This window comes from Abramis brama (genome assembly GCF_963993115.1).
Source record: "Abramis brama genome assembly, chromosome: 1".
Taxonomy (NCBI): Eukaryota; Metazoa; Chordata; class Actinopteri; order Cypriniformes; family Leuciscidae; genus Abramis; species Abramis brama.
Genome location: NC_139963.1, coordinates 42,471,018 through 42,492,522, shown reverse-complemented (window position 1 = coordinate 42,492,522; position 21,505 = coordinate 42,471,018). Strand labels below are relative to the sequence as shown.

The 21,505-nt window shown below is 34.9% G+C and overlaps 1 protein-coding gene and 1 long non-coding RNA gene across 3 annotated transcripts in view; one reads left to right on the top strand and one right to left on the bottom strand.

Annotated features, from left to right (window-relative positions):
• The window catches only part of LOC311092393 (butyrophilin subfamily 1 member A1-like), a 146,157-nt gene that overhangs the window by 101,623 nt on the left and 23,029 nt on the right, over positions 1-21,505 (bottom strand). The window lies entirely within an intron of this gene.
• On the top strand, positions 386-4,427 carry LOC311092572. The gene is made up of 3 exons (XR_014608268.1): positions 386-895; positions 1,984-2,141; positions 3,533-4,427. It is a non-coding gene; the product is annotated as an uncharacterized lncRNA (long non-coding RNA).

The window sequence follows — 21,505 nt, the reverse complement described above, 5'->3', positions numbered from 1 at the left end:
GTTGCACTTCTGAAGAAGGAAAACTCAAACACAATATTATGTTTGCAGAGATTTTTATTTTTTTTACCACTTTGCAAGCCTGCAAAACTCTATTTTCAGAGTTTCAAAACTTTTTTTCACACATTCGCACACCAGTTTTCAGATCACCATTTACAAGGTTTCAAACCTGGAAAACAAACTAATACAGTGGGAGAACACTGACAAATTTGAAACTCTGAAAAATTGTTTGCGCAACATCGTAAATTTTTTTTGCAGTTCTGAAGAAGGAAATCTCAAAAACAACATAATGTTTGCAGAGATATTTTTTATTTTTTTTACATTTTGCAAGCTTGCAAAACTTATTTTTCGATCTTGCAAAACTTTTTTTATAAGATTTTGAGTTTTCGAACACTTAGTTTCAACCTTTCAGAACTTTCCCAGATAGCAATTACATTTGGGCCACATGTGGGTATTATCTGGCACATATGGCCTAGATGTGGCATGGCTGAACAGATATGGGCCAAATCGTAGCCATATTTGTTTTGCCATAACTTTAAAATCTGCGGGAAATGCTGTCTTGGTTCACAACTTATTTTGAGGTATATGGCCCAGATAACAACGAACACATGAGGACCATATGTGGTTGAGCTATGGCACACAGTGAGAAACACCGACTTGTGGTAAACATTTGGCTTATACGTGGAAAAACACAGGAATCCTGAAATCAAGTGCGGCAAACATCCGCCGTTCCACACCTCAGGTTGCTCTGCATCTTCCCTCCTATTGGTGGAGAGACTACGGCGCGAGTTTTTTTTTTTTTTATTATTTTTTTTACTACGGCGCGAGTTTGACTGAGACGCTGGCCAGCTGACGCCATTTACTCTGCTTTCCTCACGACTGTGTACATTCAGGTTAGGTAAGTGATGTTTTGGCATTTTAAAGTCATATAAATGAAATATGCAGCATTATTTGTCAATATTGCATGTTATTATGCGTTTAGTTATTCGTTCCATCGAGGAAGGGGTTGAACTAGCTAATATTTTCCTCAGTTTACTGCTATAACTTACAATAAAGTTTAATGTAACTTAACCGTTAACTTAGGCTATAGCAGTTCGCTGGTTTGTCGTTTTAAATTAAGATGTTTTTGTTTATAAATCAACAGCTCACTGTCGTACACAATAAAATAGTATACCGTAGTTTGTCATTGTGTAGTAGCCTATTTGTGAATTAACGTGCAGGTGACGCGGTCCAATGTCGGTGTTACTGTTTGTCAAAAAACCTAAATCCTAATTTGTGTTCACAATCATTCAACTAATCATAATAATATAAAAATGCCAAGAATAAACACATTAATATGTGTGCATTATTGTATGTATCTTTATTTAACTCTGAAATGATATTCAACCAAGACTTTTTCTCATGACTTTTCCCTCTTTAAAATTAAAGTTTTAATGTTAACGTTAGGCTATAATTAGTGTCAAGTCACAATACCAAAATTATGACTTTCGATACAAAACCTGAACATTAACATGAACTAATAATGAACTGCACTTCTACTGCATTTATTAATATGTGTTAATGTTAATTTCAACATTTACTAACACATTCAATATAAAAAAATTGTACTTGTTAACTTTAGTATGCACTGTGAACTAACATGAACAAACAATGAATTGCTGTATTTCTGTTAACTATCAATTAATTGAGCAGCCATTCACTGCCATTATAAAGCTTGGAAGAGGCAGGACATTTTTATAATTACTCTGATTTCTAACGATAGAGATTATATACCATGCTATGGTATACTGTCATACCGCCCAGCCCTAATGTGCGGTATGGGTGGGGCAATGACAATAATTTCCATATTAAAATAGAAAATATGGTTTCAGATGGAGTAAGTAATAGTTTATAGTTCATTTTTTAATATAAAAGCACTTTCATTTTAGGGTGGTCTATTTAAATGCATATTTCAACCACTTACACAATGTGTTTTTTTCCTATCAGATTACCTGTCTGGGTCTGGTTGGTGGCTTTGACCTGAATAACACCGTGTGGAGAGTGCTGAAAGCCACTTTTACAACTGCTGCAGCACGTTATGAATTGGAGAGAAGTCAATGGGAAGATTGGTGTCCAACGCCTGGTCGTAAAGGAAGTTGTCATTGGTGAGACCTTTTTTAGAAGTCACTTTTATTTGTATAGCACTTTGCACAATACACAACTTTTCAAAACCGCTTTAGAACATTGTATTTTTATTTCTGTTATCTCAGTATCGAACCAAACAACTTTTTTTTGTCATTACCTGATCACATCCGTGGCTCATTTAAGTGACTGCATTTTTTATTTAGAAGTTTTATGTTTTGTTTTTAAAGAAAGTTATTTTTTATATATTGCGAATCATATCGTTTCAATTATACATTTTAAAGCTGTAATCACAATATAAGATTATCATTCTGTCAAAGTCTCATACCAGCGCATGCCTACAACTATCTGTATTTAGTTCATTATCACTGTGTATTTAAAAGGTTAGTTTACCCAAAAATGAAAATTCTGTCAGTAATTACTCACCCATGTTGTTCCAACCCCCGTAAGACCTTCGTTCATCTTCGGAACACAAATTAAAATTTATATGATGAAATCTGAGAGCTGCCTCACTCCTCCATAGGCTTCTCTGTTATTGAAACTTGCCAGCCCAGAAAGTTAGTAAAGACATTGTTAAAATAGTCCAAGAATACAATGGCTGAACCTTAAGTTTATCAAGTGTCGAAAATAAATTATTTATTTAAAAATTTTCTTATGGGTTTTTTGTGCGCAAAATAAGCTAAAATAAAGACTTTATTCAACGTAGTGTAACAGCACAGCGCTTCTGTGTTGTACGTCAGAACGTAGGCTCACGATTGGCCAGCATCCCACACATGACCAGCGTCGGCCAATAGTGAGTCTACGCTCTGACGTACAACCCAGAAGTTGGAAAAACTTGAGGGTAATTACAGATAGAATTTTCATTTTTGGGTGAACTAACCCTTTATGTTCCTCCTTGCATTCAGTACTTGGCCCATTATTGTTTGTGTGTTTCTGCTTCCAAATTGTCTCGCATTCATTGCAGATTATCTTGAGTTTATTTTGTGTTAGTAAAAACACTTATTTTAGACTCTGTTTTTGGACTATAACATGACATTAATGCTATCTGTGTTGGTGTGTTTTTACATTAGAGTGTGCATGTCTTTTTTTTAAAAAAGAAGCAGAATGCATGCAGTGCTGTAAATTTTAACCGGTTGTTGGTGCAAAAGTATTCTAAAAATTGAAATAATTTGTCATAAGGAATTACGGTATAATTCTTGCCCACATATTGAAAAATACAATTTGCAATTCCTTTTGAAAATTTACTGGAAAAAAACTTTCATACACTGGTAATTCAGAGGTGTTTAATTTGTTAATAATTGCAATTAAAATATTAAAGGATATTTACATTAACGATTTTTTTCTTCATTCTACTGCAGCTCTATCTTCCAGGTTGTATTGCTGCTAACATTATTTAAATTCTTCTTTATTGCAGGTGCAGTCAGGCAGAATCCCCTTACTGGAAAAGGTCAACACATTGCCGATGCCGACCCTCATTGGAGACTTCTCTGCACATCAACACACTTCTCATCAACAACTCTTTACCTTTCAAGTTTGCTTTAACTTTCTCAATTTCTCTTTAAAGTTCTCTTTACCAACTGTGATTTATTTGTATTACTCTCATTAGACTAATTAAACATAACATTAATACACGCTTTGATCGAGTGTTTTGAACTTTGGTGTAAAAAATTAGCTTTGAATGCTATTTATATTATTAATTTGTATTCTTAAATGTTTTCAACTGAATTCTACTTAAAATAAGTACAACTGAGTAGCTGTAATTATGTATTCTTAAATGTTTTCAACTGAATACTACTGTAATTATTAAATTCAACTCTGTTGCTGTAATTATATTTATTTTGATAAATGTTTTCAACTGAATACTACTGTAATTATTATTCAACTTTTGCTGTAATTATATTTATTTTTATGAAATGTTTTCAACTGAATACTACTGTAATTAAGTACAACACTTTAGCTGTAATTATTTAAATGCTTGTCAAAATAAATAGTTTTGAGTACATTTGTTGTTGAGTGTTTAATTTACCTGTGAGTTAATAAGACTTTAAATACTGTCAGCTGCATGTGGGCCACATAAGGGCCGTTAGATTTTAACAGAACTCAACCATACTAAAGTTGCATACCAGGCCCACATATGGGCCACATGAAATTGTAGTATTTGGCTCATGCTTGGTGGAGTTATGGCAGTCCTTTGGTTCAGTTCTGGCAAAGGAGATGTGGGCCATATCTGGGCCGGCAAACACAAACTAATCTGGGCCACAGCTCAGCTGTTTATCTGGCCCACATCTTTGCCAAAGGTAATTTGCTGACTGGGTTATTTTCAGTTTTGAATCATGGCCGGATATTAATCCCATAAATGCGAGGGGGAGATTACTCGCGAGCTCTCGAGTGCCGGCAGATTTGAAAGATAGTGTGGTGTGTGTGTGTGTGTGTGTGTGTGTGTGTGTACTCACATTTGAAAGAGAGAATTAAAACGTCAACGCGACAGGCAAATCAGCAAGACCATAGTCAATATTGGAGTAACTTTTCCCAGATGGAAAGAGCTCATGAGGAGAAGATTTTAAAACGGACGCAGAGGTTGCCTGCTTTCTTCTCGACAGGTAATTCAGCCTGTTGTAATTCATTTGTGTAAATTCGAAGTTTTATAGTTGCTTGTCTAACCATAGCATGGTTGTGCATAACGCCAGAACGACCTCTAGTATAACTTCATCCTCACGTCAATGGTGAAAAAGTATTGTTTACCTTGTAACATAAATCTGTGCTGCGACGGATCACAGGTGATGAATAGTTTTAAAGGCGCAATTTTTTAAGCTATATAAAAAAAAGGACACTGTAAATTTTAGTTATTTTTAATTGCTTTTACTTTGTACACATTGTAACGTTAGCCTAATCTGATTATGCTGGGATAGCCGATTCCAAGGGTGACGTTTACCTCCTGACATCTGTCCTGTAGTTTTATTCATTTTAGACGTATTGTTTATTATTGTCATGGACGAAGTCGAACTGGAAGCCATGTTAATCTTGGAATAATACGGCCACCGTAGGAGTTAAAACGCCCTCGGAATTGAGAGGAACAGAAACTAATATTCACTGGGTAGTCATATACAATTTCACCGCTAGATGGGGGTAAAAATCACACAGTGTAGCTTTAAGAAAGCTTTTTAGAATTTTGCTTTATGAGCAAATATTCTATTTCACTGAAATGTCTTAACTGTTTAGATTCATTTTAGTTTAAATTTAACATGTTTGAGTTACATTTCTCTTGGTCTTGGTTTTAACTTTGTGCCCCCTACATAATTTTCTTTAACACGTTGAAGACCTTCCTCAACAAAACAAGTCCATATTTCATTTCTGGAAGCCGGGCTAAATAAGCAAGCACTGTTACTGCATTCCTAGATAGACTAGACCCGCAGTCACCTCTCAGATATCAAATACAGACTTTAGACAATACATGAAAGGAACATTTCAATAATCACACTGGTATCTTCTTTAACTAATAATAATCCAGAAATTAAATCTGTTTCCCAAAATCAATCTCCTTTTGAAAGTTTTTCTTTTGCTATTTTAACAAATGGAAACATATAAAAAATATTTAATTTAGTCATTCATTCATCGCTATAGAAGTTTACCCAATTATCTATTCGGACCTAGTCCGGCAAAGTAACTTATCCTCCATTCTCTCTTATAACTGTGCGTTCACACCGCCGGCGGCGAGAGCGTCAAAGTGGCCGGAAGCCATTCATTTTCAATGAGAGCCGGCGGCGAGCTCCGGCGAGGGCGGCGCGGCGCGTCTTGGACGGCGAGAGCGGTGAGAGGAGTTGAAATCAAGTCAACTTTATGGTAATAACCCAGTGGGCATTTGATGTCAATTTAACATCAATGTGACATCAAACATTGATGTCAAAATTATGTTGTAAACTGATTTAACTGATTCTGTCATAAATTGATCAATTACCATTTCATATTTATACTGTGATATTTCATTTGAATCCACTAAAAAAAATAGTTTTCTAAAAAACGTAATTTATTTAAATGAGTTAACAAAACATCAGTTTAACTCAATCCTCTTGCAGATAAGTGTTAGTTAACAACAGCACACATGAATGAGATGATCTATCAACAAACAGATCATCAATACATCAGTAAGTACACAATCACTGCCTATTAAATAAAGCAACTTATTAGCAATGTTTCTCTGCTCATCCAGAACTGAAGCACAGGCTCTACTCTTCAGCACAATGGTGACACACAAAACTCAACAGAAACTCTTTAAAGGTCCCATTGCGTGGATTATTTTATTATTTTAGAATGTTTCCTGGGGTGCCCTTATCATGTTAGTATGTTTTTTAGATCAAAAGTTGTTATAATTTAGAAATAATAGCCTGATTTTAGCCTCTGAACGCTCTGTTTGAAGGGGCGTGTCTGTGTGAGACTTCAGTGTAAACGCCCTCTGCTGTGATTGGCTGCTGTGAGACTTCAGTGTAAACGCCCTCTGCTGTGATTGGCTGACATGCTTGCATATGAATTATCTAGCATTACATGTGAAACTCTCTCGAAAACATTTACTATTACAGCCATTATACGTTTTTACTATTACAGCTATCGAGATTAACGAATCGTGAGAAGTTTTTTAAGTATTTAGATCTATTCCCATCACATAAAAGGTTGCAGTGATCCCAGTGGGCATTTGATGTCAATTTAACATCAATGTGACATCAAACATTGATGTCAAAATTACATCACGAAATAGGTCAAAAATGAAAGTCATATTGACGTCAAAACGTTGATGTCAATTTGATGTCAAGATTTTGACCTCTGCTGATGTCATTTTGATGTTATTTTGATGTCATGCTTTGTTGGCATTTGATGTCAATTCAACATTTATTTGACGTCAAGATGTCATGATGTTGATCCCAGCAGGCACAGGATATAGACTACAGCGTCGGTCAGACGTTGGATTTTGGTTAAAAATGAAAGTCGGGTTGATGTCTAAATCCAGTGTTTGTTTGATGACTTTATTTAATTTCCGGTTTAAAGAAATAATATTTTGTTTTTTAAAGTCACCATGATGGTGGTTAGCGTTTGCTTTAGTTGTGCTCTTGACTCTTTAGTATAAACTTTTCTCTGGCTGCTATAATTGTGTTTATAAAGCACATTTGTTGTGGCAAAAAAGCCATGAGAAAATTTAGAGCAGGTGATGTTGGCTGTTTATTGATGATGATATCATCATGTAATTGCCTGAATCCCTGATCTTATTCAGTGTCTAATGTTTTGATTATATAGAACTTGTATTTTTAATGTTGTTTTATAATAGAAGACTATTGATTTCACAACATGAGAACGATGTTGCTTATCATATAATATAAAGGATTTTCAAAACATTTAATGCATTATGCAACATAATGCAACTCTTTCCTCTAAATTATTACTTAGCCATCAAGAATCAGTGTATGACTCTCAACAATGGTGACAATAAATTAAATGCTTCAGCTGCAGTGCATGCTGGGTACCACCAATCAAAACTCACCCTTATCTCCCAGCATGCATTGCGGCTTTAATAAATTATGCAGCTGGAGTTGATCTGATTATCTGGATATTTTGTTTGATTGTCACCATTGTTGAGATTCATATGCTGTTTCTTGATGTCTGTGTGTGTCTGAGTTCTGCCATAGATTACAGGTTTTTAAAAATCAAGTATATTTTTTGATAAACCAAAGAGTTAGATATGCTGTAGAAACAAATGACTTATATTATGAATAAAACAATGTAAAAACCACAAGACCTATATAATCAAAGCATTAGACACTAAATAAGATCAGGGGTTCAGGCAATTACATGATGATATCATCGTCATCATCAACACTAAACAGCCAACATCATGAGATTTCATTTTCTCACGGCTTTTTTAGCTATAACAAATGTGCTTTATAAATACACAATTATAGCAGCCAGAGAAATTTTTAATTTAAAGAGTCAAGGGTCAAGAGCACAACTAAAGCAAACGCTAACCACCATCATGGTGACTTTAAAATACAAAATATTATTTCTTTAAACCGGAAATTAAATAAAGTGAGTCTGGTTAGTTTTAAGTGAAGCTGGTAATAAGTGTACGGCCATGCATTTCACCTTTTTGTTTGGTTTGTTCCAACCAAAATTCAACGACTGCCCAATGTTGGAGCTTGACGTCAAACAAACATTGGATTTAGACGTCAACCCGACTTTCATTTTCAACCAAAATCCAACGTCTGACCGATGTTGTCGTCTATATCCTGTGCCTGCTGGGCATCTATTTGACATCAGGATGTCATGATGTTGATGTCATTTTAATGCTATTTTGATATCATTCAATATCAAGCTCCAATATCAGATTAAATTTACCTTTTATAGTATATGCAATTATAGTGTCTGCTGTCATTTTAAACGTGAACTAAATGTAAATATGCTAGGATTTAAATAAATAAAAACACACATGCAAAATACATAGACATAGGTCTACAACTTTCAAGATCATTCAGGCTAGGTCTTTTAGATGTTGAAAATGAATCACATTGATTTACAATGAGTAATAAATATACTTTTTTCAGACATTTCAGACATTGTTTTGACATAAATTTCCCATCAATTTGACGTCGTTTCCTGACATCAAATCAACATTGATTTAATGTCAATGATATTGACCTGAGATGTAGGGACCAGAAAAGCATGTCAGATTGATACCTTTGTTAGGCATCTTTACAACCACAAGGAAATAATTACAAAATTGAATGAAAATATGCATATTCATGCATGTCATACATGGTCAAAATCTTGACTATTTGTTGATGTCAAATTGACGTCAAGGTGCCCGCTGGGAAGCTATGACGCGGTTCGGCGGCAACCAGCGGCAACCAATCGGAATGTAGAAGTCCTCCGCCTGAGAGGAAAAAAATCACGCATTCTAATCTACGTCAGAGCGTCAGATCGTCCCCGAATCTTTCTACGGCGTCGGTGGCAGGGCGGCAAGAGCGAATTTTGCCGCTCTCGCCGGCGGCGGTGTGAACGTACAGTTAGAGAACAACTATTACACTATTAATTCATCTATGATATCTGAATTAGGGTTCTAAAAACCCTCAAGTTTCTTCAAAAATAGTCCCTAGATTATTTATTATCTTTACAGTAATGTACCTATTTAGAGTCCTTATACTCTAATTAAGAGATTTTCCTCTTTCCAATTTACATATACCTGAAATATTTTCAAATTCATCAGTAATTGTTCAAATCATGAGATCTAAATACTCAGTCACTGTAAAAAATTTACTGTAGAATTTACAGCAACTTACTGGCAATTTTGGTTGCCAGTAAGCCTGTAAATTTTACAAGAGTACTGTAAAACATCAACTACAATTTAACAGTAAAAATACAGCACTAACAAATTGCTGTAAAATTTACAGCAACTAACTGGCAATTTTGGTTGCCAGTAAGCCTGTACATTTTACAAGAGTACTGTAAATCATAAACTACAATTATACTGTAAAATTATACAGCACACCTGTAAAAGCAGCAAAACAAGAGCAGCTGTGAATTTACAGTTCTTTAATGTAATCTTTACAGTATGTTACTGTTATTAATAATGTACTGAATTAAAACCTGAGATAACTCACTTCATTTGAAGAAATTGATTGGTCAATTGCCATTAAATATTTACTAGAAACATCAATTTAACTAAATCCTACTAGTGATCATCATCACACATGAATGAGTTGAAGAACATAAAAACGTCATCAATGCTTTAGCAACTACACAGTCACTGCCTTTAAATAAAACAACATGCAGCATAACATCTGTGTTTCTCTGCTCATCCTGGACTGAAGCTCAGGCTCTACTCTTCAGCACAATGGTGACACACAAAACTCAACAGAAACCCTTTAAATCCTAACAGATCATTAAAACACTAACATATCTCCACTATAGCATTATGTGCAAAAACACATGAAATCACACAAAGCAAATCACAGAATTATACTTTTTTGTTTAGTAAATTTGACAGTGAGATTTTACTGTGAACAACTGACTTGAGCCACAGCTTTAGATGAAATCACCTGAAGAGAAAAGAAGACATTCAATCTGTGAAGATCTCAGCAGAGGAGGATTAAACAACTCCACAAACAGCATTACCAGCTTCACTTATTACGAACCAGACTGACTATTTCTGTCATAATCAGAAGGTCTTTTTGAGAATTAACGGAGGTTTAGATGTTGATGGGTTTTTTTTTTGTTACCATGATGGTGATCAGTGTTGGCTTTAGCTGGGCTCTTGCCCTTGACATTTGAACATTAGATTTTCTCTGGCTGCTTTAACTGTGTGTTTATGAGGCACAACAGTTATAGCTAAAGAGCCATGAGAAAAGTGCTATGGTATTAATGGCTCTGTATTGATGATGTCATCAATAGAACTTACAAGACTATACCTCATTTCATTCACACTTTAATCTATTCTAGAGCAATCATGTGGGTCATTTCATGATTAATTATTAAGCATACACATATGATATTCCATGGCATTGCTATAATTTGAACATTTAAAAAAATATATAATGCATAGAAAGTTTTAAAATGCCATGTTATTTTCTCACACACAGACATCAACAATCGGCGTATGAATCTCAACAATGGTGACATTCAATTGAAAAGCTTCATGTTGCAATGTATGCTGCTGGGTACCACCATAGTACATAATTCCCAGAATGCATTGCTGCATGCATAAATTATGTAGCTGAATTGTATTATTTTCTTTCATTTTTACCATGTGCTTTTATTTTTGTTGTTGTTTTTGATGTGACTTTTTAGTAGCTTGATTTGTGATGTTCAGAGTTTATCTGTTTATCTGAATATTTTGTTTGTCACCATTGTTGAGGTTCATATGCTGATTCTTGATATATGTGTGTTCCTGTAAATTGAGAAGTTTAGTGATTCAAAAATATGTACAACACAAATTATCTGATCTCATGACATGTTGTAGTATCATATGACTCTTACAACCAATTTTTCATAATTAGAGAATAGACTCTGGTCAACATCAGCATATCATCCACTAGACATTGATACCCCATCATCAATACACAACCATCAACACCACAGTATATTTTTCCTTGGCTTTTATTGCCATAACCAGTTTGTCTTATGAAGACATGGTTATAGCAACGAAAGAAAAAAGAATGTTAAAGAAAGAAAGAGTCAAGAGCCCGACTAAAGAAAGCACTAATCACGATCATGGTAACTTCAAATTAAATATTGTCAATACATCATCAACATCTAAACCTCAGTTATTTCTCATTAAGTCTGATTATGATTATCACTCTTCAGTTGATTTCATCTAAAGCTGTGGCTTAAGTCAGTTGTTTACAGTAAAATCTCACTGTCAAATTTACTAAACAAAAAGTACAATTCTGTGATTTGCTTTGTGTGATTTTATGTGTTTTTGCACATAATGCTATAGTGGAGATATGTTAGTGTTTTAATGATCTGTTAGGATTTAAAGGGTTTCTGTTGAGTTTTGTGTGTCACCATTGTGCTGAAGAGTAGAGCCTGAGCTTCAGTCCAGGATGAGCAGCGGAACACTGATGTTATGCTGCATGTTGCTTTATTTAAAGGCAGTGACTGTGTAGTTGCTAAAGCATTGATGACATTTTTCAACTCATTCGTGTGTGTGTGTGATGATGATCACTGGTAGGATTTAGTTAAATTGATGTTTCTAGTAAATATGTAATGGCAATTGGCCAATCAATTTTCTCAAATGAAGTGAGTTATCTCAGGTTTTAATTCAGTACATTATTAATAACAGTAACATACTGTAAAGATTACATTAAAGAACTGTAAATTCACAGCTGCTTTTGTTTCGATGCTTTTACAGGTGTGCTGTATAATTTTACAGTATAATTGTAGTTTATGATTTACAGTACTCTTGTAAAATTTACAGGCTTACTGGCAACTAAAATTGCCAGTAAGTTGCTGTAAATTCTACAGTAAATTTTTTACAGTGTACAGTATAGTTTGATTGAACCAAATAAAACATCAATAAAAATCACACAAAATTAATTATCTTAATTAAGCTTAAAACATTAGTTGGTCCACATCTTCCTCCAGATGTGTTGATCATCTCGTTGCCCCATGGACGTTCCATCTTCACCAGGGTGATTCTTTGCGAACCGTTGCAATGGGCTTTCCCTCGTTGGCAAGGGAGGTACGTTACTAGCACGTCCTTGATCCCCCACTTGACGCTGTGTGGTGTCGTTGGTGTTGATGTTTGGCGTTGGCGTGTGTGGTTGCTGAGGGCTGGTTGGTGTAGTTTAAGTCGAGATGCTTGGACGGAGGTGTCACTGCACCCCAGATGGGACCTTGTTTGTGGAGTGAACCACAAGAACAACCTGTGAATGGAGACCTTAAGTATTTTTATTAATTACAACATCATGTATCATGTCGCCGGACTCATCTGCTTATCCGGCCGGTTGTCCTTTTTTGATGAGACCTGTAAAACTTCACGTTAAACAGTAACAAAACAATATTTTTATACATTTGGAACAGAATCAGTTCTGTTCGATGAGATCCATCATGACATCCTGTAAAAAGTAAAAAGTTAAATATGGGGTGGACAGGGCAAGCTTGCTTGCTCTCTGCCTTCCCAAAGTTATACGCTGTGCAGGTGGCATTGTTTATTTCTGCCATAACAATAAACCCAGCTCAGGATAGTTAGTCAAAATCATCCAATGGTTGTTATTTTATTGGGCATATTCTCTTCCCTCGGTGGGGATATTTTAATCTGTGGGCATATTTTAACCTGTGGGCCCACTATTAAATTTAGATACAGCTGTTTTGATTGACATCATTTATTTGTCTCTGAACACCATATTTCACACACTCACTTTCACACACTTTCACACACCCCTCTCTGGCCAGAGATTCATACATTCTTGTCTGCCATAGCAGTTTATGAACTGAATGGGGAACATATATTTATTATGTGTGGAATACCACCAAACAAAGTTCGACGACGACAGAACTGAACGTAGACGCACTGTGGCATTCCCCTTGCAACAGTGTCTGAACGTTAGGATATCAATTTTCAATTGTCTGATGTAGTCGCCATGTGATTGAGTTTACACAGTGGACGTAAACCTAGCCTTTCAAAAATCAAATAGATTAAACACTTTTAATAATAATAATCGTATAGACCTACAGTTGCAGTTGAGAGAATCAGTTTTAATTCCTCAAATGCAATTTGTCTTTTTTTTTTTGCACAATTTCAATTTTCCAACTTTTTGTTGTTGCTCATAAGCTATTTAAAAGAAGATTTAGAAATCTTCACACAATCTTAGATCCATGGACAAAAATAAAAATAACATTTATATCTCGTACCCCTCGTGATGACAGCATGTGATTTCAAATGTTTATAATTAGAAAACATTGTTTCTATTGAATCTAGAAAATTACCTTTAAATGAAATGGAGTGACCAATATTTTTACTTTTCTAGCCATAATTTCTCTTTAGACGCCCTGTGGCCTATATTGTATTTTTTCTTTCCATAGAATTCTGCGATGTCAATAACCTATAAATGCTTTTACATAACTCTCACTGCCATATCCAGCCTCAGTTTTAACTGAATGTTAACTTCCGCTATTGAACTTCCTGCAGAAGGGCTGTTACTGACTGGTACCTTTTGAAAGCAGATTCAAAGAGTTAGTTTAAACAGAGAAGAATGACGAATTGCTGAAACCAGTGGATAATCAAAAACAATCAAGTTAAATAATAACTAAATTTGAAACGGTCTCTGTAGTGATCATTGAAAATGCAGCACCTGGTCCACAAGGCTAATTGTCTTTCTGTGTGGATTGTCATTCAGTTGAACTTCAGGCTGATACATTGGATCGTCAGGCTGTGATGGCACTCTCCTCAGTCTGGCTTTTGCATCTCCTGCCACAAAATGTCATAATGCATGACAAAATTGTCTTTAGGAAAAGTCTCAAGTGAATTGTCACCTTTGCAAGTCTCCCCATGTGACCTCTCTCAGAAGTGTCAACTTCCTCTTTCAGGAGGGCGGCTGCAGGCCCCACTTCCTCTTTTATTTTTTCTGCAGTCATCCCACTTTTCAAGGCAGCTGTCTGAAATCTTGAACACTCAGAGAACCGCAAAAATCAAATTAAACAGCTTAATTTCCAAAAGTCTCTTCTGGTTTATAACACAGCAATTCCTCAATTTATTAAAAAGCTTAGTCCTTCATTGCGGAAAAAAGCAAGCACTTCTTCTTTGCAAAGACGCAGGAAAACTCCTCTAACTATAATACAGTGTATAATGTAAACAAAAAGAATTCTTTCTTTTATCTTTTTTCACAAGAAACCAAAATAAAATGACTGTAATATGTCTGTTATGTGCTTGTTCAAATCACAATTTCTATTTAAAGTTGGTCACCCAATCTCATTCTCATACTATGCACAATGCACAAAAAATGATCTTAGTTAAACATAAACCATTGACTCTTAGAATCTCTTAGATCAAAACCATTTTTTCACACTGTCTCCCAGGGATAACGGGATACAAATTCTAGACACCTTCATATAGAATGTATATTATTTATCCACGTTTAGTTAATATCTTATTATTTTTTCATTTCTTTAAGAGCACCTACATTCAAAAGCAGTGAATTGCTTAAATTCTATTGCTCAGTTTTATATATCTCATCTACTTCAAAAGTCATCTACTAAATCAAAGTCTAACTCATAAAAGTTTCATTACTCAAAATTTCCTAATTATCACAGAATGCATATTCCTATTATTATGACTTATAATTTTAACAATTTCTAAATTGATTTCAAAATGTAAAAATTCATGAATCTCAGGATAACAATATTGATCTATTTACCTTGTTTCCACATTTCTTTCTTTATCTTTCTTTAATTCAATCAAAATCAAAGTCTTTTTCAAACAAAATTTCTAACAAAAAGCAAGTTTCATTACTACAGCATCTCAGGGTATTTTCCCTCTCAAATCTGGTTTATAGCATGACTAGTTGCTATTTGCAGAAGAAAGTTTCATTGACAGCTTTCTAGGCGCACTCTCAAAAACAACAAATAAAATACTCAACATATACTAATTTGGTTGAATTTAACCATAATCATTCATTGCCCTTAATAGACAAGGTAAAAAACATTTTTAGCAGAGGTAAAACATTTTTTTAAATCCTTAAATCTTTTAAATCTGATTACCAGTTTTCTTCAATTTTTACTTAACAGAAAAGCCCATTTTTAATTAAACATTTTAATTAATTTAGAAGCATTTTAAAGGAAAAATGTCAAGTCTGTCCATCCTACCTTAATACTTTAGGTCCTTTTAGCCCGACTGGAATGGTCCCTCTGTCGAACAGGGTTCTGCAGTCTGCAGAGTGAAGACAACGTGGTTCCTCGCTCCCCGTCCATCCGACAGAGGGAGATTCCGAGGACTCCTGGATGGCCCGCCAAAATGTGGTGGATATTTTCCCTAAACCTAACTACCTGGCTCTATCTTTTGGGTCTCGTCCTCAACGTCCCCACTTTATAGATCACCTGTAACTGACTACCTGGCTCTATCTTTTGGGTCTCGTTCCTGACGTCCCCACTTTATAGATCACCTGTACTAACTTGTTTTCTCTAAACTAACTTACTTCCTAAACTAGCTTCCTGCGCAGGAATAAATCGACAAACAGACCTACAAATGTCCTTTAAATGCTTTAATCACGGCCACACTGAAAAAAGTGATTCATTAGACCTGAATCACTGAACTCATATAGAGTCCAATTTAGTTATATTAATTATATTAATTATAGCAGCACTGTCCTTGTACGGCAGAATATTTGTAACTTTTACAATGTAAACAAAAATAATTTCCAAAAAGTTTCTCTTTTACAAAAAAAGAGACACACAGACATCAATAATCAGTCTGTGAATCTCAACAATGGTGACATTTATAAAGCATGTTGCAGTGCATTCTGGGTGCCACCAATCAAAACTTATTCATGGCTCCCATCATGCATTGCTGCATGAATAAATAATGAGCTTATGATCAGAGGTGATCTGTTTGTCATCATTGCTGAGATTCATACGCAAAATCTTGATGTGTGTGTGTGTGTGCCTAAAAAAGAGTGTATATATATATATAATTTTTTTTTGTTTTGTTGATTTGATCATTTGGATTTCATTGAACAGGCTAAAAATATTATGCTGCTATAATTAATATAGTTCACCTAACTCATGAATTGGACTCTATATGAGTTCAGTGATTCAGGTCTAATGATTGTGAAATAATGATTATGTTAAAACACAACCAACACCATCAGATCACCTTTTCTATTTGTTCATCTGGTTGTTATAACTCATGTACAGCAGCCAAACGAAACTTAAAGTTAATAATTAAAGGGTAAAGAGCCCAACTAAAACACACACTGATCTCCACAATGGTGACTTTAATTATGGTTTTCTCCTTCAGTGATTCTGCTTGTTAACATCAGGTGTCTTCAATGTTGGCAATAAAAGATATTTTGTAAATTTTACTCATTTTAAATGGTTAACTTTTAAGGAATTAATTTGATTAATTATGACTCAATTATAATTTGTTCAATTTAATTACTTTTACAATTAATTACTAATTGAAATAGCCCGAGTAAAGATTACAAGCACTTTCTGTGTGGAAAAAGTTGCCTAGCTTTTTTTAAGTAAATGTCACTCCACATTTTTTTCAGTGTATTGTAGGAGACTTCCAAAACTAAATTAGGAAACTTTAAAATAGCATTATAGGGGCACTTTAATAATGTGTTTGCAAATGTTTAAATAAACATTAATAGATGCTTTAGAATCAACTTTAAATGTTAGTTCATGTTAACTAATTGTAATGTTAACAAATGGAACCTTATTGTAAAGTGTTACAAGATATTTTTCTTGATTTTTTTTATTATTTTTTTATGTTACTACCAAGAGATTTTGCAACAAAAAAAATTAAAACCCCAAAACAACCATTTCTGAGATGATAATCAGATGCAACTCGGTCAATTTAAAGGTGCCCTAGAATAGATTATTTTATTATCTTATAATGTTTCCTGGGGTGCCCTTATAATGTTAGTATGTTTTTTAGATCAAAATTTGTTATAATTTAGAAATAAAAGGCATATTTCCTAGCCTGATTTCATCCTTTGATCTGAACACTCTGTTTGAAGGGGCGTGTCTGCTGTAAGACTGCAGTGTTGTTGCCCACTGCTGTGATTGGCTGACATGCTTGCATATGAAATATCTGGCATTACATGTAGAGCTATTTTACTATTACAGCTTTTATACGCAGTTTCTGCGAGAAACGACGTGAAGTTGAGCGTTTAGTCACTGGCTTGATTTACTGATCCATAAACAGTATTGAACGACTTTGAGAGAAAGATTATCTGTCTGAACTTGAACAATTACACATCAGAAATTCACATAACTCATGGTTCTCCAGAGGCTCGGATGAAGGAACTAAAAAAATACTTTTGTGTTCATTTGTACATCCAAACACTGAGCAACTGCCATGCTTCGTTCGCTCGTTTGCAAGCCATGATGTCTCTCGAGGAAAAAACAATATCGCGCTGGATCTAGATAACACAGTGTAAATTATCGTTAATAAAATCACTACTTACCGCTTGCGGGAATATAACGTTAGTTGAAATTGCCCCCTTCGTCAGTATGAGACGCTGAGAGAAGCCTGGCTGCTTGATATTGTTCCAGGTTAGAAAAACAGTCCGTGGTGAAATGGGCAGAGCAACTAACAACTTTGAATTAAACTGTAGCGGTATCCGATTATAGATAGATAGATAGATTATAGATAGATCTGCCATTTTCCCTAATCCTCCTCCTGCTTGTTTTTTCTTCACCTGCAGAACTTCCGATGATTCGGCTGCGCAGTTCCGCCTGGCATTGAGCATGGGCTGGCATATGCAAATTTTTGGAGGCGTACATATTAATGATCCCGACTGTTGCGTCACAGTCGGTGTTATGTGGAGATTCGCCTGTTTTTCAGGGGTGTTTTTCAAAAATGAGATTTTAATAAGAAAGAGAAAACTATGGTGTTTGAGACTCACTGTATGTCATGTCCATGTACTAAACTCTTGTTATTTAACTATGCCAAGATAAATTCAATTTCACATTTTAGGGCACCTTTAACAACATGAAGTGGTGAGCTCATGTGTAGGGCTGGGAGATATATCGCACGATATTGTTATGCGCATCTCATCAGTAAAGCCGGTTCCTTGATTAGTAGTAAATCACCATCACCTGCTTTCAGATGGAGCGGCATTTACTACACAGCAAAAACTCCAGTGTTAAATTAACACTCAAGAGTGTTAAAGTTAACGGGATAATTAAGTGATTAATTTAGTGATGCTTGAGCATTATTGAAGACACCTGATGTTAACAAGCAGAATCACTGAAGGAGAAAATCACAAATTGTAAGCCACCGTTTTGGCGATCAGTGTTTGCTTTAGTTGGGCTCTTGACCTTTATACATTCACTTTAAATTTTGTTTGTCTGATGTTATTGATTTATAACAGTCAAATGAACAAACAAAAGTGTGATCTGATAGTGTTGGTTATGTTTTGACATAATCATGCTGTGATCTGAAAAATGAAACTTATTGAGATAGTTTGGTTTACCTTGTTAGCAGCAGCTTTGTGAGTCTACAGCATATGATTTTCAGTATATTTCTTTTAACCCATAATATTTAATAAACATTGTTCTGATCGAAATACTTTTAATTTTTTTTTTTAGAAACACAGACATCAATAATCAGTCTGTGAATCTCAACAATGGTGACAATAATAAAGCATGTTGCAGTGGCTGCCACCAATCACAACTCATTAATGGCTCCCATCATGCATTGCGGTATGAATAAATTATGATCTGAATTGCCTATGTAATTTACTTTTCGTAATTGAATATTCTGCTCGTCACCATTGTTGAGATGCATATACTGAATTTTGATGTCTGTGTGTGCCTAAAAGAAAGATTTTTTTTTTTTTTAAACAACTTTTAAGAAATCCTTTATATTACATCTAAAATTCTGGATATTTATGCAGAAAAACAGTTATTCTGTGGTCATCAACATAAATTTAAGTCAGAAATAAGCAAATAAGGAGTTCAGTGATCAAGCTCAAACGATGATTGTCATAATATAACCAACACCATCAGATCACTTTATTCTTTGTTCATCTGGCAGTTATAAATCAGATACAACAGCCAAACAAAATCTAAAGTACATATTAAAGGGTCAAGAGCCCAACTAAAGCAACTACCCATCACAATAATGGTAACTTACAATTTGTGATTTTCTCCTTCAGTGATTCTGCTTGTTATCATCAGGTGTCTTCAATAATGTTCAATCATCACTAAATTAATCACTTAATTATCTCATTAACTTCAACACTCTTGAGTGTGGACTCATACACTCCCAGGAGTGTTAATTTAACACTGGAGTTTTTGCTGCATACAAAGAGCCGTAGTTAACTGACAAGCTGAGCCATATCGCATTAATTATCGCTGGCGATACGTCCGCGATATTGATGTGATTTGGCTCAGCTTGTCAGTTAACTACGGCTCTTTGTAGTAAATGCCGCTCCATCTGAAAGCAGGTGATGGTGATTTACTACTAATCAAGGAACTGGCTTTACTGATGAGATGCGCATAACAATATCGTGCGATATATCTCCCAGCCCTACTCATGTGGCAACAATATAGTACACTATAGGAATATCTTTTTTTTTTTTTTATATATATATATATTTCATTTTGTTTATTTTTTCTTTAAACAAATGTAAAAAACAGTTTATTATTGAACGTAACATTTGAACATTTAAAAAATATATAATCACTATAAATATTCAGTGTGCAGTATGCAGTACACTAGTGTTCATAATGTGCGTGTGTGTGTGTGTGTGTGTGTGTGTGTGTGTGTGAGCACCTGCTGATGTGAACGCTGAAATCTCCTCTAATAGTTCCAGGTGAAGCTTCAGCAGGGTCAGTGTCTCCCACCAGCATACGGGACGACCTCACCACATTATGCCCCTCCCACACCTGAAACACTCAGTTTCAGTCAATCTCATGTTAATCTTGAGTACCTATAGAGTAGTATTGCATCCTTCATATCTCCAAAAAGTCTTTAGTTTTATTATATTTATAAAAGAAAGATAGTCTGTACCAAGTCTTTCCGGAAAAAACCGAGCGGCTGGAGGCGTGCCGTGTGGGCGGTGCTTACGCGCCGATGGCTAACAACACACAGACATTTGAAGAAGTTTGTCTATGAGTTTTATTCACCGCCTATGGCAAGCCATTTTAACATTTAAAAGCTCATTTTGACTATCCGGAATTAACATTGTAGATATCAACAATGTCTTTCTGACTAGTCGTAATTACATTTTGGATAGTTGGAATTGTCATTCAAGATATCTGTAACGTAATTGTGACTAGTCGAATCGACAGATAGTGATATCTGTAATTCAGTTTTAACTAGGCAAAACTGAATTACAGATATCTACAATGACGTCATTGAAAATGACATTCAACTCGTCACACATCTTAAATGACAATTGCAGATATCTGTAATTCAGTTTTGACTAGGCAGAATGAAAGTTAAAGATATCTCAAACGTCATTATGACTAGTGCAAATTATTGTGCATGACATTGCTCTATTTTAGATATCCATTTCCCCTCCCCGCCATATTCAAAGAAGAAGTGGGTTCATTTCCTTATTTCTATGAATGGAAGAAGAAAGAAGCAGTCATGGCGTTGGCTGTAATCGAAAAAAACACCAGAAAATTATTTTTATATACAAAAAAAATTTTTAAAAAAATGTTGCAATACTATGTTTATGATCATGCTTAAAAGGTTATTGTTGCCGTAAGATTTATGCGTGAAAGAGATTCACACTAATTCACTTTAATAAAGATGCTGACATGCATGCTATTCTTGCCATGGAAGTACAATAACATTAACTTCCTTAGATGAGAAAAAAAGTTCTTAGTTCAGATTAGTTCTTATTTTTTATTTTATTTTTTCAGTTTGAAACAGTATCTAACAGCATTAAAAAGACGATTAAAAACTCTGGTTGCTCCGACATGGTGCTAATCAGTGCTAATTAAAGTTAACAGTTAACAGGTGCTATGTGATTTGATGATTTGAACAACACGCTCTGCTCCCGCCTAAAGTGTGATGCATACAGATATCTGCAACGTCATTTGGCCTAGTCAAAACTCTAATTCAAGATATCTGTAATTACATTTTGACTAGGCAGAATGAAAGTTACAGATATCTCAAATTTCCGATATCTCTAATCAAAATTAATTTCAAGATATCTATAACTAGGGCTGG